The sequence below is a fragment of the Colobus angolensis genome, unplaced genomic scaffold (genome assembly GCF_000951035.1).
Source record: "Colobus angolensis palliatus isolate OR3802 unplaced genomic scaffold, Cang.pa_1.0 Scaffold67, whole genome shotgun sequence".
Taxonomy (NCBI): Eukaryota; Metazoa; Chordata; class Mammalia; order Primates; family Cercopithecidae; genus Colobus; species Colobus angolensis.
The window spans coordinates 6,707,993-6,724,574 of NW_012120376.1; the positions used below are offsets into that span (position 1 = coordinate 6,707,993).

The 16,582-nt window shown below is 45.9% G+C and overlaps 1 protein-coding gene and 1 pseudogene across 1 annotated transcript in view; both read left to right on the plus strand.

Moving 5' to 3' along the window:
* ZBTB39 (zinc finger and BTB domain containing 39) overlaps positions 1-9,002 on the plus strand; it is a 24,473-nt gene extending 15,471 nt beyond the window's left edge. Inside the window, exons 2-3 of the transcript XR_001000047.1 lie at positions 2,912-2,913; positions 8,931-9,002. The gene's annotated coding sequence lies outside the window, so the exon portion shown is untranslated. The remainder of the gene's footprint in view (positions 1-2,911; positions 2,914-8,930) is intronic.
* Positions 4,440-16,582, plus strand: part of LOC105500524 — a 19,677-nt pseudogene continuing 7,534 nt past the window's right edge.

Here is a 16,582-nt window from a genome sequence, read left to right on the forward strand (position 1 = left end):
AGTAGCCATTCTGACTGGGGTAAGATGATATGGCATTGTGGTTTTTATTTGCATTTCTCTGATGATTAGTGATGTTGAGCATTTTTTCATATATCTGTTGGCCATTTGTATATCTTCTTTTGAAAAATGTCCATTGGTGTCATTTGCCCACATTTTAGTGGCATTATTTGTGGGTTTTTTTTTTCTTGCTCAAGTTCTTTGTATATTCTGGATATGTCCTCTGTCAGATGAGTAGTTTACAAATATTTTCTCCAATTCTGCAGGTTGTTCATTCTGTTGCTTATTTCTTTTGTTGTGCAGAGCTTTTTAGTTTAAGTCCCATTTGTTTATTTTTGCTTTTGTTGCCTGTGCTTCTGAGATCTTAGTCATAAATTCTTTGCCTAGTCCAATGTCCAGGAGACTTTTCCTTATATTAGATACTAGATTTTTCCCCCAATACTAGATTTTCTTCTAATATTTTAATAATAGTTTTGGGTCTTATATGTAAGTCTTTAATCCATCTTGAGTTGAATTTTGTGTCTGGTGAGAGATAGGAGTTTAATGTCAGTTTCTTAATATGTAAAGTGAGGATAATGATGCTTCCCTTACAGGTTATTATATGGGATACATGAGATAATATATACAAGCATGCCCTTTTTCCACTTGTTGACGATAAGGAAAAAGGAATCCCCTCTTGTGGAACTGACATTGAGAGACCTCTCTAGTCCTATTACCACCAGCCATTTTTTCCTCTCTGAATTAAATCAACATGAGCCAGGTCTTCTATTTGTCTGTCTTGGGTTGTGTTTTTTACATAGAAGGGTGGGAACATTCCCAGATGTCACTATGAATTACCACAGAGAGATGTAGTAATAGTAACAGCTAATGTTTATTGAATACGCACCATTGGCCAGACACAGTTGTAAGGGGCGTTATCCATATCACCTCATTTAATCCTCATAACAACTTCGCGGAGTGGGTACTACCATCGACAAGGAAACCAAAGCACAGAAACTTTAAATAACTTGCCCCAGTCACACAGCTAGTAGTTCAGTAAGCCCATATTACAAGGATTCTTGAGCTGGATTCCATGCAGCTAATGGTTTTAGGTGTGAACTCTATGAAAAGTATAAGCAAGTTTTTGATTGTTGTGTTATGTGCATTTTTGTGGGGGCTTATAACCTTCCTTAGATTCTCGAAGGGGCCCACGATGTCCAAAAGCTTAAAAAAAAAATGACCCGTGGAGAGCTTCTCCTAGACTGGGGTCAGGATCAAAAAAGCAATGTTGGGTATCCACTTCTGTGGAGCTGACTCAGCCCTAGGAATTCTAGGAAATTTCTTGCGTGAGGAAGGAGGTGTCTCCATGAAGGCTGAGGGATTTGTAGGATGATCTCAGAGGGATTTGAGAAGGGGAAAGTGAATGTCTTTGCTTCCCACCCCCTATCTTTCACGAGATGAAGGACAACTGTTTCCTCTGTGATTTCCCAAGTGTGAGAAGGGAGAGGGTGTGACATTAGTCTAAGGAAGAGGAAGCTTGAAAAGACTGATAAGAGACTGGAAGGGACCCAGATATTATTAATATCCCTCTGCTGCCTACAGCATTGGCAACCTCCCCGCATGCCTCCACCCTTCCCCGCTCCTTCGGTCTCCTATCTCTCCCAGCTTCTGTTTCTCCCTCACTCTCCCATCTCCTGATCTGCACCCCTCCCCCAGCCTCTTTGTAGATGTGGTAAGTTTCTTATTGATTCCAGATTTCTTCTGTTTCTATTAACTTTTCTTGAGCACCTAATGTATGCTGGTCAGAAATTCTCCAGTGCTTCCCAAGACCCAATCTTTCTAAGTTTTCAACATTTTAATAAAGGCATATGGATTCTTCGACTCCCTGAAATTGGAGTTGGGAGGACTTGACAAAGTCATCGGGATTCTCCTCCCTCGTTATAAAGATGAGAAAAATGGAGGCTTTAGGAAATCTCATAGTGTCGCAAGATGTAAGAAATAGTGATGAAAATGGAAAGCGAAGCCAGATGTTGCAGTGTCAGATACCTCAACATTCATTATCTCTGCTAGAAGCTAGTGCTGCCAGGGGCTGGATATAAAAAAATGACAGGACTCAGTCTCGGAGCCCCTGCGAGTCTGTCAAACCTCTAGTATGCAGCACACTCAAGGCACCATCCATATTGCTTAATTAACACGAATCCAGTCTCTTAGTAGCCAGCAGTCTTGCTGTTTCCCTCCTTCTTGGAGGATTCGTGCAGGGAGATATGGGGGCGCCCTGATGCTGGAGAGCGTGGCCATTGGTATGAGCTGAAGAGCCTTGGCCGATCCCAGGCAGATGCACACGTTGTGACTGCAGGGCTAGAGAAGAACCACCAGGGGGCGCGCGGCTCTTTGCTAGCCTCTGGTTTCTGCAGGAAACCTCTCCTTCCCCACTCCCAGTCCATCTCCACTTCTTCCTTCAATTAGGGGACAGAAATTGGGCAAACATGGACAGTGGGAGAGATGCTTAGTGCAAAGAAACCCTGGATTATTGTGTCCCACCCCTACTCCCCCAGCTCCCTGCCCCTCTACATCCTGCCCACCAGTTATGAAATAGTTTCCTCGACCTCACCTGGAGGGACCTTCCTTGGATAGCAGTGAGGTACAGTCTGTACCCCTTTCTGTAGTCTCCTGAGGAGAAGATCCCTCCTGTCCATCAACACCTTGATACAAACTAAAGTAATACCTTTCCAGTTACTAGGGTTCATATCTTTCCCTGCTTGGGCAAGGTTTTGAACACACCATCCTCATTGTCCTTGTTCAAATGAGCAATGTTTTTAGCCTCTCAGTGTCTGAGGGGTCCAGATCCTGGATGTGGGCTCTGACAGGGGAGGGCAGAGGACAGTGGAGCCAGCACCCAGGGCATATCAGGAGGTGAGCGGGTGAGCCCTGTGACGCCTGCGTAAGTCATTCCATTCCCCCTGCCAGCAGCCCTGGATACTTCCTTCCTGTGGGTTCCAAGGCTCCATTCCCTTCTTTCCCCTTTCTTTACCTGTGAGGTTGGACTCCCCCTGTGGGTCTTTCACTTCTTTCTGCCCCAGAAAACTACTGTAGCAGGAGGGGACCTGCTCTTGTCCACTCTTTTGCCTTCTCCTTCTCATCCTAGAGAGCCTGATCATGCCCTACTTTTCTGGGGAGTGATTGATTCTACATGCTGAGTGGGATGAGGAAACTCAGGCTCAGAGCAGGATTTCCACTGAATGTGCCTGCAAACCAGTAACTTCCCAGTAAAGTCTGTATTCTGGGAGACCATGGTTCAGGAGTGCTGGTATATAGTGTGTGTTAGGCCATTCTTGTGTTGCTATAATAAATACCTGAGACTGGGTAATTTATAAAGAAAACAGGTTTAATTGGCTCCTGGTTCTGCAGGCTGTACAAACATGCATCTGCTTGGCTCCTGGTGAGGCATCAGGAAGCTTACAATCACGGCAGAAGGTCAAGCAGGAGCTGATTTGTCATATAGTGAGTGGGAGCAAGAGAGAGAGAGCTGAGGAGGTGCCACACTTTTAAACAACCAGATCTCATGACAACTCATTCCAGTGTTTCCAGGACAGCATCAAGCCATGAGGGATCCACTACCATGACCCAACACCTTCCACCAGCCCCTGCCTCTAATATTGGGGACCACATTTCAACATGCAATTTTGGTGGCACAGATATCCAAACTGTATCACAAGATATGTAGAGAAAAGTTCTGACCCTTGTTTGTAGATCAGAGTGGTGTGTATCATGGTGTGTGTGTGTGTGGGCATCTGTGTGGATACTTGTGTGTACACCTGAGTAGGCACAGCAAGGCAGAGAGACATTGATGGACTAGGGAAACATTGCTGAGTAGTGATAACTACTCACTGGGCAGGACTTGGGATTTGCAATTGCATGCATGAGTACCTGCAAAGGCAGTTGAAAGAGCAGAGAGATGAAGCCAGGGTAAAAGATGGTGCAGAAAGACAGTGATCAGGGAGGAAAATGAGGACTTTCTGCTAAAATGCCTGAGGAGGCCGGGCGCGATGGCTCAACCCAATAATCCCAGCACTTTGGGAGGCCGAGACGGGTGGATCACGAGATCAGGAGATCGAGACCATCCTGGCTAACACGGTGAAACCCTGTCTGTACTAAAAAAAAATACAAAAAAACTAGTCAGGCGAGGTGGTGGGCGCCTGTAGTCCCAGCTACTCGAGAGGCTGAGGCAGGAGAATGGCATAAACCCTGGAGGCAGAGCTTGCAGTGAGCCGAGATCCAGCCACTGCTCTCCAGCCTGAGCGACAGAGCGAGACTCCATCTCAAAAACAAAAACAAACAAACAATAAAATGCCTGAGGGCCTCCCTGCCTACCGCAGCCCTCTGTGTTCTTAAATCCTCCTGTCTGAACAGAGGCCAGACTCTTATTTCACCCCAGCCCGTCTGGGTCTGTCCTCTGCAAAGTCATGTGGCTCTACCTGGCAGTCCTCCTGGGCCTGTACTACCTTCTGCACTGGTACAGGGAGAGGCAGGTCGTGAGTCACCTGAGAGACAAGTACGTGTTCATCATGAGCTGTAACTCACGCTTCAGGAACCTGCTGGTGAGACAACTGGACGCACAAGGCTTGCAGGAGCTGCGTGTAAGACAGAGAAGGGGGCCAGGCAGCTGAGGGCCAGATTTCAGACAGGCTGGAGATGGTGACCATGGACATCACCAAGACAGAGAGCATTGCTGCAGCTGCCCAGTGGGCGAAGGAGCGTGTAGGGGACAGAGGTACCACCAAAATCCCTCCTCATGCCTCTTTGTTTCTTCTCTCTGTGTGTCACTAGGGGAGACCTAGTGTCTGCTAACTGGGAACATTCCCAAGACTTTTATTTTCAGGGGCTTGAGCTTTCCATTTTCCAGAGCAGAAGTCCTAGAGTGGTTGTGGCTGGGCCCAGGGTTAGAGGAGTCCAGCCTGTGGTTAGAGCCCAGTCTCTGGAGAATGTGGGGTCCTGACAGTTGGCATGAGACCATCGGGGATGGGGCCGGGCAGGATCCAGGCTTCTGATCTCAGCATTCTCTTACTGGTTCCTTCACACTTGTCCCTGTTGAGGGCTTTAAGATGATCCCCACTTGACTCACCAGGACACTGGGGCTTGGAGAGCTGAAGGGACTTCACATCAAACACCGAGTGATGAATCCTGTTCCTTTTGGGGAAAGGGAGATCATTGATTGCTTTGTTCTGATTGTAAATGGAAAACATGGAGAAATTATAGTAGAGGATAAGATTGGATAAATAGGACAATAAGAGAGGATTTCTCATTGGAGAAATGATAGAAGAGGATGGGAGTGAAATGACATTCACCGTAATCCCAGCCTCCAGGGTTAATCTCCCTCTACTTTACGCATTCTGGGGTCAGCATTTTCATCATCAAATTTCTTCCACAACATAACAATCACGGTCTCCATATTCCAGCATGTGGAGAGACCATAATTTGTTAAAGGGATTCTATATCATTGAATGCTGAAGTTTGTTACACACTTTTCCTGGCATAAGTAACATCTCAGTAATGATTCTCTACCAAGGTTTGTTGACAGGCTTAGCAGTGCTATTCAAGAAAAGTAAAACTATTGAATCAAAGAATCCTCATTCCTTCAAGTCCAGAAAAGGTTTCTGAGTAGGGGAAGGGCTACCATTGCAGGCCTTATTGTTTTTCCAATATTCCTAGGATCAATCTCTGTCTCCCGTACCCCCCAGTCCTCACCCACACACACCCCTGCCCCTGCCAGCCTGGAGTCTATAGCTCTGTAGCTCTGACTACTCCAGATCTTTCATGCTATTAGTTTGCTCCCCTGTGTCTTCTGTAGAATCTTCCCCAAAACTTGCTGGGCCCTATGGGGATAGGGCAGAGGTGGCCTTGTGGGATCATGGGAGGAGAGGGTGGTACTTCCTGGGGCAGAGAGTACAGTCTGGACACCTGTGTGGCATAAGACCCCCTTCCCTCCTCCCCTCCTGCTCTGGCCATTCAGTCCACAGTGAGCTTTGGGATTCTGAGGTACACAGGGTGACCTTTTCTTCCAGGACAGATATTGCCTTGGCATTATTGCAGGTTGTAGCACAGCTTGTCCTCTGATGGCCAGTGCAGGCCTGTTCTCTAACTTCTGCCAGTCTTAGGATTTAAGTGTATCTCTCCTAACCAGGATACAGAAAGTAATTACTCATGTGTTTTTCTTATTCTTTCCTTTCCTTTTTCTTGTCTCTTCTGTCCTTTCCCTTTGGTTTCTCTGTCTTACCCCATTCCTATCTTCCTATTTCCTGTGTCTGTCTCTCTCCCCTGGAGAGATATTTGTTTGGCCCTCATTCTGTTTTCTCAAGTTCTGTCCATGCACTTCACAGCACTGGCTTTACTGCATGCTGGGTGCCAGGCACTAGGAGCAGAGAAGGGAAGGACCACCCCTCACCCCCAATACCTTGAAATGGGTGCAAACCTTGAAACTCTGAAGCCACCCCATTCTTATTTCCTCTCTTCCACTCCTTTCCCTTATTCCATGTAGCACATTTGTTGACTCAACAAATACATTGAACTGGAAAATGAACTTGCACCCTAACTGTGTCCACCTGCACAAACACAACAGCGATGTTCTCATCTTCCTGCCATCCTAGGACTCTGGGGCCTGGTGAATAACGCTGGCATCTGCCTGCCCTCCAGCTGCAATGAGTGGTTGATGGAACAGGACTTTGTGACCATACTGTTGGGGGTGATTGATGTGACTCTGAACCTGCTGCCCTAATGAGGAAGGCCAGGGGCTGTGTGATCAATCTCTCCAGTATCGCCGGGCAGGTTTCACTTTTTGGTGGAAGCTACTGCATCTCCAAGTACAGTGTGGAAGCCTTCTCCGACTCCCTCTGGTATTGGCCTGGGACAGGGCCCTCCCTTGTCCTCCTGCACCTGTTCTTCTGTGGGAGCCCTTTGCAGTAGTTTTATGTAATCATAGCCTTAGAGGCCCCTTATCGAGATGCCTCTCTCTCATCCTTTGTGTCCTGTTGCCCTTATGGATTTAGCCAGTCACTTCTTGGGAACAGCTTCTGCATGTTCTGGGGAGGGAAGGGCCCCAGACCAAATGGTTCCTGAACTCACCTTTGACCCTATTGAGTGGGCCTCGTAGGCAGAAAATATCTGAAGCAGATTGGAACTGGCATATTTGGCCTCAGAGCCCAGGATGAAGCCACTGTGACATGCAGTTGCAGGGAGCCTAGGAGACATGGGGTGAGCATCTTAGTCCATACAACAGACTCTTTAGGCCCTTGGTTGAGTGCCCAATATACTCAGCCCAGGACAACAACAAGATTTTGGCCCTGACCGAAAAGCTCTGACACCTGAGAGAGGAGCAAGAGAGCTAGAAGGTTGGTTGCCAATTCTCATAGGGGTTATGACCCAGTCAGCCCTGCTGGCCATGGCAGCCACCTGAGTTGGGGAAGTTCCTGGAGATGGGGTCTGAGCTGGAGATTGAGGATCCCCACCTGGCAGCCTTGAACAGAAATGGGGGAATGACTTTTGTCTTCAGCCTAGGCCCAGGGGGAGCCTCAGCCATCTGCCTGTGCTGTGGGGTCCTCATGGGGTGAAGCACAGGGCCAGGCCTTGGGGAAGGCTGGGCAGGTGGGTGCATGTGGGCTCGTGGAGGCCCTGGGCAGGAGCTGTGCTTTATGCTGTTGGCAGTGGAACCCCCCAAAAAAGGATTTGCTCAGGAGAGCTCCTTGGTCTAGTTGACTTCTAGACACCCACTGACTGCAGGGAGCCCAGTGGCTGTAAGTGTGGGGAACCAGACTGAAGGCAGAGGGATGCTCCTTAGAGGACAGCTGCCATCACCCAGCTCAGAGGCCAAGGAGATTCCTGTGGCAGGAGAAGAAGGGAGGGGACTGAGGACTGCAGAGGAGGTAGAATATGGGAATTCTGGTGATCCATTGGATGTGAGAGGCATAGGAAGTGATAGCACTGAGGTGCTGCCTTGCTCCTGAATTGGTAGGACTTAGGGCTAGTAAGCTTTGGTATGTAAAATATGGAAACCCCAGAGAGAGGCAAGGCCACCATCATAACTTTCATCTGCTATCTGCTGCCCTTCCCAACTCTCCAAGCTTTCTAGCCTCTTCCACTGCTGTTGCATGCTGGGTTTGTATTGGGTTTCGTTTTTTGTATTTTGCCTCCTAATATTTCTGAAGTCCTTGCCCTTCTGTGTATCTGCCATGCAGGAGGGAGCTCTCCCACTTTGGAGTGAAGGTGGCTGTGATTGAACATGGTCACTTCAAGACTGGTATGGCCAGCTCTGAGAGGCATTTACAGAACCTCAAGGAGCTGTCGGACTAGGCCAGCCCTGAGGTCAAGGAGATCCTATGGGGAGAAGTTTCTGACATCCCGTGAGTAAGCTGTGGACAGTGGGGAGATAAAGAAATCCTTCTCTAGAAGTCTGGGTCCATCACTAGTGCCTCCAACAGTGTGAGAATCTGTCCTCCAGACTCTGCCTCCCCAGCAAAGTGAGGACATTTAGTCCATTTAGCCATGTGGTCAACTGGTCACCTAAAAGAAGAATCCAAGCTCCTATAATTGAAACCACTGGCTAATCTGAACCTCTCATTATTTTGAAGAGGAAACTAAAGCCAGAGAGGGTAGACACCTGTGGACTCATGGGCAGCTGGGTTTAGAGATAGCTTATTTTCATGTTCTTAGGCTGTTAATAGAGACCTTCAATTTATGCAGCCCAGATATCTCAGGAAGAGAGGCCGAGGGGGCTTAGTGTGGAACAGGTTTTGCTGGAGTGAGGGTTGGGGCTCTCCCTGGGGAATACGGATGGATTAGACTTGAGGCATATCAGTGAGGGGCCTAGGGATTCTTAGACACTCTCCTCCCAATTCAGAGCTCTAAGTGGGAGGGGAGGGATGTGCTAGTACATTAAGGATCTTTTCTCATTCTGAACAGACCTCATAAAAGCACGTAGGAGCCTTTGGTCAAAATGCAGTACAAATCTATCATTGGTGACTGACTGCATGGAGCTGACCACCTGCCACCCCTGCACTTGCTATGCAGCTGGCTGGGATGCCAAGCTTCTCTACCTCCCCATGACCTACATGCCCACCTTCCTGGTGGATGCCATGCTCCGCTAGGTTCTCCAAGGCTGGCCAAGGCCCTGTGAAGCCAAGACTCAGGTGCGTTTTCATGGATTTGGGGTATGCCATGAGGGGCGATGTATCAGGGAGAGAGAAATAGGTTACAGGGAGGAAGCTCTTAATGTCAGCAGGTCATGGTTCCCGCCTCCTTCATGACCTCCTGGCTCAGATTCTCCTGGGAGATAATTCCATTCTCTGAAGATATTGGTAGGAAGGTGCCAAGTTATCCAGCTGAGTAACAAGGGACTAAATAGCCCTCCTGGGTTCATTGTCACCTTGGGTGTTCACTTAAGGCTCCAAGCCTCTTGGGCCATCCTTGGGCTAACAACTGGGGAGGCTTTGAGCAGTAGAAGGAGCCTCAGACCACTCCGTTACCTCCTGCCACCTCCTTGGGCTGTGGGGCTGTGCATTAATGCTGGACCAGTCTACACCATCCCACAGGGTGGAAATGGCCTGGAGGATATGAAGGAACCTCTCCTCTGAAGATCCCTATGCACAAGGTGTGGGGATGGGGAGGTGACCATTATGCAGCCCCACAGGCCTCAGGAGTCATCCCAGCAGCAGTGACTAGAAGGTGGTGTCCTAGGTAGGGATCTGTATGAGGAGAAATAAACCAATGTTCTATTTGTCCTGAAAGCATGAACTTCCTTTGATTCTTTTGTTCTAGAAAAAGTTGATAGGATCACCCATGTGCAGTGATTTGAATGTTCTTGTGAAGCTACACTTGGATTCCAGACACATGAGATTGCAATCCCTCTCTGAGTCTGGGTTCCCTCTGCTCAGTACCCAGAGTCACTCCAGAAAGCCAGGTCACTGTCAGCCTCTCTAGGACTACAAGTCAGAGGCAAAAAGAGTGAACAGGAATAGGTCCTCTCCTGATATTGGAATTCTCTGCCAGAAAAAGTAGGAGATCCCAAAGGGGAAGTCTGATCTCAGACGCTAAGAAAGGGGAAAGTAGGGTAATAGGGCTGAGACCTCCCGAACTGCTGGGAGGGAGGAATGGAGTGACTTACATAAGTGGGTATCTGAGTTTATACCCTTTCATCTCCTGAAGATACCCTTTCCCTAGCTTTGAGTGGCCTTGGAGAGCAGTGACAGGAAGAGGCAAGTGCCTTTAAAGAGGTCAGAGGATGAGAGGCATGGCCTGAGGTTGGATTTGGAGAGAGAAGTTAGACTATCCCTGCCCTCTCTCAGCCCTTCCTACCACCAAGATGAGGGAAAATTGTTTTCTTTCCAGGGTTTCGGGAGTATCCTTGGGTCACAGAAATAGACCTAAGGACAAGCCAGCAAGGAGATGTCAATAAGGCACTGGCAGGCCCCAGGTCCCTTCCCTGGGGCAACTGAAGCCTCCTCCCCTCACCTGTGCCCTCTCTGTGACCCTCAGTGACCAGCCCTTACTTTAAAGTCATTTCACTTTCCCTGTGCCATCCCTCAGGTCCCCCACCATATCCCAACACACCCCCTCCTCCAGTGACAGGGAGTGAGAGTCACATCTGGACTCATCTTTCTTGTTTTCCCTCCCTTTATTGAGCCCCTGCTATATGCTGGAGAGAAATTCTCTTGAATTACCTAGTCCTCATCCTCAGTGTCTTCAGTTTTCTGAAGATGTTGCAAGTGTGGACTCAACACAGAAAGCGTTAGGAGAAAGGGGTACGGATTCCTGGGCTCAGTACAAATTGTAGTTACAGGGTACCATCTCTGATTTCTCATTTTACTGATTTCAGGTTAAAAGTCCAGGATATGGGGTCTTTAGAGAGCCCTGTGTCATTGAACAAATCATGTTCAGTGTAAAAACAGATAGTGAGGTCAGATGTTGCAGGACTGCTGAATTTAAAACACATAATGAGGCTGGGTATGCTGACACCTGTAATCCTAGCACTTTGGTAGGCCAAAGCGGGTGGATTGTCTGAGCTCAGGCATTCAAGAGCAGCCTAGGCAACTGGCGAAACCTGGACTCTATCAGAAATGCAAAAATTAGCTGGGCATGTTGGTGCATGCCTGTGGTTCAGCTACTCAAAACGTTGAGGTGGGAGGATCACTTGAGCCCAGGAGGCAGAGGTTGCAGTAAGCCAAGATGGCACCACTGCCCTCTAGCCTGAGTGGCAGAATGAGACTCCGTCTCAAAAACAAACAGAAAAAAAAACCCCAAACAAACAAAAGACACGCAATGAGGAGAGGATGGAGAAAGATGGTGGAATAGAAGGCTTCACAAATCCTTCTCCAGTCCCAACCCCACACCAGGACAACAAGTTAACATCTACACAGAAAAGAACACTTTCATAAAAACCAACAACCAGGTGAGCACTCATTTTACCTGGTTTTAATTTCATATTGCTAAAAGAGGCACTGAAGAGATAGGAAAAAACAGTCATGAGTCACGGACACTGTCCTTCCCCAACCCCTGGCTGCAGAGGCATGGTGCTGGGAGTGTCTGTAAGTGCTGGAGGAGGGAGAACACCATCATCATGAGGCACTGACCTCAGAGTTGTCCTGTTAGAGCAGAGAGGAAAACGAGACCAAACTCAGCTGATGCCTGCCTGGGGAGGGAGCATTTAAACCACCCCTAGCCACCAGGGAATTGCTGATCCCAGCAGTCCTAACTTGAGTGCCCATGAACCTCACCACCAAGGGCTATGACGCTCTGTGTCTCCTAGTAAACTTGAAAGGCAGTCTGGGTCATAAGGACTGCAACTCCTAGGTGAGGCCTAGTGCAGAACTAGGCCCAGAGACAGTGGATTAGGGGGACACATGACATACTGAGACACCCGCTGGGGCAGCCAAGGGAATGTCAGCATCACCCCTCCCCTAACTCCAGTCTGCACAACTTGAGGCTCCAAAGGAGACCCCTTTTTTCCACTTGAGCAGAGGAGAGGGAAGAGTGGGAAGGGTTTCGTCTTGCATCTTGGATACCAGCTCAGCTACAGCAAGATAGGGCAATAATCAGAGTCATGAGGCCCCTATTTCAAGCCCTAGCTCCCATATAACGTTTCTAGACAGACTCTGGGCCAGAAGGGAACCCATTGCCTTCAAGGAAAGGACCCAATGCTGGCAGCATTCATCACCTGCTATCTGAAGAGACCTTGGGCCCTGAATAACCAGTAATTCCTAGGTACTAATCAAGGGCCTTGGGTGAGCCTCTGAGACTTGATGGCTTCAGGTGAGACTCGGGACATTCCCAGCTATGCTGGCTACGGAGAGAGACTCCTGCTTGAGAAGAGCAGAGGGAAAAGTAAAGGGAACTTTGTCTTACACCTTAGGTGCCAGCAAGGCCACAGTGGGGTAGAGCACCAAGTGGGCTATTGTGTTTCCTGATTCTGGGACTTGACTCTTGGATGACATTTTCTGGACATACCCTGGGCCAGTGGGGAGCCTGCTGAGCTGAAGGGTAAGTTCCAGGCCAGGCAGCATTCACCACAAGCTGATTTAAGAGATGTTGGGCCTTAAGGGAACATCGATGGTTGTCCAGCAGTACTTCTTGTGGCCTAGGGAGGCGGTGGCTGCAGGTTGAGGTTCCTCTGCCTTTGGAAAAGGAAGGGAAGAGTGGGAAGTACTGTGTCTTGTGGTTTGAGTCACTGCTCATCTGCAGTTTAGTAGAATACCAGGTACACTTCTAAGGTTTTTGACTCTAGTCCCTGACTCCTGCACAGCACTTCTGGGCCCATACAGGGTATGGGGTACCTCACTATCCTGAAGGGAAGGACACAGGCCTAACTGACTAGGGCCTTGAACAAACATAGGTAGTAGCCAGGGACTGCATACAGCAGGCCTTTGGGGAGACCCAGCACTGTGCTGGCTTCAAGTCTGATGCAATGCAGTCATAGTGGTGGTGACACAGGGGTGCTTGTGTCACTCCACCCCCAGCTTTACATGGCTCAGAACACACAGAGAGGGAGATTCTGTATGTTTGGGAGAAAGTCAGGGAAGAGAATGAGACTCTGTCTGGTATTCCAGATTATTCTCTCAGATCTTGTCCAAGACTATCAAGGTGGTACCTCTACCAGTCTGCAAGAACCACAGCATTACTAGGTGTGGGGTGTCCCCTAAAGCAGATACAACTTGAATCACAACACTTAAGTATTTTCAAGTATTTGGTAAGCCTTCCCAAGAACGACAGTTACAAATAAGCCCAGACAGTGAAGACTACAATAAATACATAAGTCTTCAATTCCCAGACACTGAAGAACATCTACTAACATCAACACCATGAAGGAAAACTTGACCTCACCAAATGAACTAAATAAGGCAGCAGGGACCAATCCTGAGAAACAAATATGTGACCTTTCAGACAAAGAATTCAAATAGTTGTGTTGAGGAAACTCAAAGAAATTCAAGATAGTACAGAGAAGAAATTTAGAATTCTATCAGATAAACTTAACAAAGAGATTGAAATAATTAAAAAGAATCAAGCAGAAATTCTGGAGCTGAGAAATGCATTTGGCATATTCAAGAATGCAGCAGAGTTCTTTTTTTGTTTTTATTTTTTATTTTGCTTTAAGTTCTGCGATACATGTGCAGAACATGCAGGTTTGTTACATAGGTATACACGTGCCATGGTGGTTTGCTGCACACATCAACCCATCATCTAGGTTTTAAGCCCCACATCAGGTATTGTCCTAATGCTACCCCTCCCCTTGCCCCCCACCCCCTGACAGGCCATGATGTGTGATGTTCCCCTCCCTGCGTCCATGTGTTCTCATTGTTCAACTCTCACTTATGAGTGAGAATATGTGGTGTTTGGTTTTCTGTTCCTGTGTTAGTTTGCTGAGAATGATGGTTTCTAGCGTCATCCATGTCCCTGCAAAGGACATGAACTCATTCGTTTTTTATGGCTGCATAGTATTCCATGGTGTATATGTGCCATGTTTTCTTTATTCAGTCTATCATTGATGGACATTTGGATTGGTTCCAAGTCTTTGCTATTGTAAATAGTGCAGCAATAAACATACATGTGCACATGTCTTTGTAGTAGACTGATTTATAATCCTTTGGGTATATACCCAGTAATGGGATTGCAGGGTCAAATGGTATTTTTCATTCCAGATCCTTGAGGAATCGCCACACTGTCTTTTACAATGGTTGAACTGATTGACATTCCCACAAACAGTGTAAAAGCATTCCTATTTCTCCACATCCTCTCCAGCATCTGTTGTTTCCTGACTTTTTAATGATTGCCTTTCTAACTGGCGTGAGATGGTATCTCATTGTGGTTTTGATTTGCATTTCTCTAATGATCAGTGATGATGAGCTGTTTTCATATGTCTGTTGGCTGCATAAATGTCTTCTTTTGATAAGTGTCTGTTCACATCACAGTTCTTTAACAGCAGAATTGATCAAGCAGAAGAAAGAATTAGTGAGCTTGAAGTCAGGCCAGTTGAAAACAGATGGAGGAAATAAAAGAAAAAAAAAAAACAATGAAGCATGCCCTCAGGATCTAGAAAATAAACTTAAAAGGGCAAATCTAAGAGTTACTGGCCTTAATGAGGAGGTAGAGAAAGTGATAGGGGTAGAAAGTTTATTCAAAGGGATAATAACAGAGGACTTCCCAAACCTGGAGAAAGATATTAATATCCAAGTACAAGAAGGTAATGGAACACCAAGCAGATTTAACCCAAAGAAGTCTACCTCAAGGCACTTAATAATCAAACTCCTAAAGGTCAAGGGTAAAGAAAGGACCCTAAAAGCAGCAAGAAGAAAGAAAGAAATGACATACAATGGAGCTCCAATATGTCTGGCAGCAGACTTTCCAGTGGAAACCTTCCAGGCCAGGAGAGAGTGGCCTGATATATTTAAAGTGCTAAAGGAAAAAACTTTTACCCGATAATAGTATATCTGGTGAAAATATCCTTCAAACATAAAGGAAAAAGAAAGACTTTCCCAGACAAACAAAAGCTGAGGGATTTCATCAAGACCAGACCTGTTGTACAAGAAATGCTAAAGGGAATACTTCAGTCAGAAAGTAAAGGACATTAATGAGCAATACATAATACCTGAAGGTACAGACCTCACAGGTAATTGTAAGTACATAGAAAAACACAGAATATTGGAACATTGTAACTGTGCTGTGTAAACTACTCTTATCCTAATTAGAAAGAGTAAATGATGAACTGATCAAAAATAATAACTACAACAACCTTTTAAGACATAGTACACATGATATAAATAGAAACAATAAAAAGTTTAAAAGTCAGAGAATGAAGTTAAGGTGTTGAGTTTTTATTAATTTTTTTCGTGCTTGTTTGTTTATTCAAATAGTGTTAAGTTGTTATCAGGTTAAAATAATATGTTATAAGATAGCATTTGCAAGCCTCATGGTTACCTCAAACCAAAAAACATACAATGGATACACAACAAGTAAAAAGCAAGAAATTAAATCACATCTCTAGAGAAAATTACCTTCACTAGAGGAAGACCAGAAGGAAAGAAAGAAGGTAAAGAAGGTCATAAAAAACCCAGAAGACAAATAACAAGATGGCAGGAGTAGGTCCTTACTTATCAATAATGACGTTGAATGTAAACTAAACTCTCCAATCAAAAAACATAGACTGGCTGAATGGATGAAAAAACAAGAGCCATTGACCTGTTGCCTACAGAGACACACTTCACCTATAAAGACACACATGGACTGAAAATAAGGGATGGAAAAAGATACTTCATGCCAATGGAAACCAAAAAGGAGCAAAAGTTTTATCACAGATAAAATAGTTTTCAAAACAAAAACAAGAAGAAAAGGACTTCTTTCCAAGAAGGTTGCTATATAATGGTAAATGGGGTCAATTCAGCAAGAGGATATAATAACCACTTTAAATACGTAATGTGTGCACCCAACACAGGAGTACCCATATATATATAAAGAGAGTATTATTATAGCTAAAGAGAGAGATAAACCTCAATGCAATAATAGTTGGAGACTTCTGCACTTCATTTTCAGCACTGGACAGATCTTTCAGACAAAAAAAATCAACAAAGAAACATCAGACTTAATCTTCACAGTAGACCAAGTGAATCTGGTAGATATTTACAGAACATTTCATCCAATGGCTGCAGAATACACATTCATTTACTTAGCACATGGGTCATTCTCAGTGATAGATCACATGTTAGATCATAATATAAATCTTAAAATATTCAAAAAATTGAAATACTATCAAGCATCTTCTCTGACCACAATAGAATAAAACTAGAAATGACAAGAATTTGGGAAACTAAACAAATACATAAAAAAATTTAAAATATGCTTCTGAATGATCAGTGGGTCAATGAAGAAATTAAGAAAATTGATATTTTTTATTTTTATTTTTATTTTTTATTATACTTTAAGTTCTAGGGTACAGGTGCACAACATGCAGGTTTGGTACATATGTATACATGTGCCATGTTGGTGTGCTACACAGGTTAACTCATCATTTACATTAGGTATATCTCCTAATGCTATCCCTCCCCCTCCCCCCACCCCACGACAGGCCCCA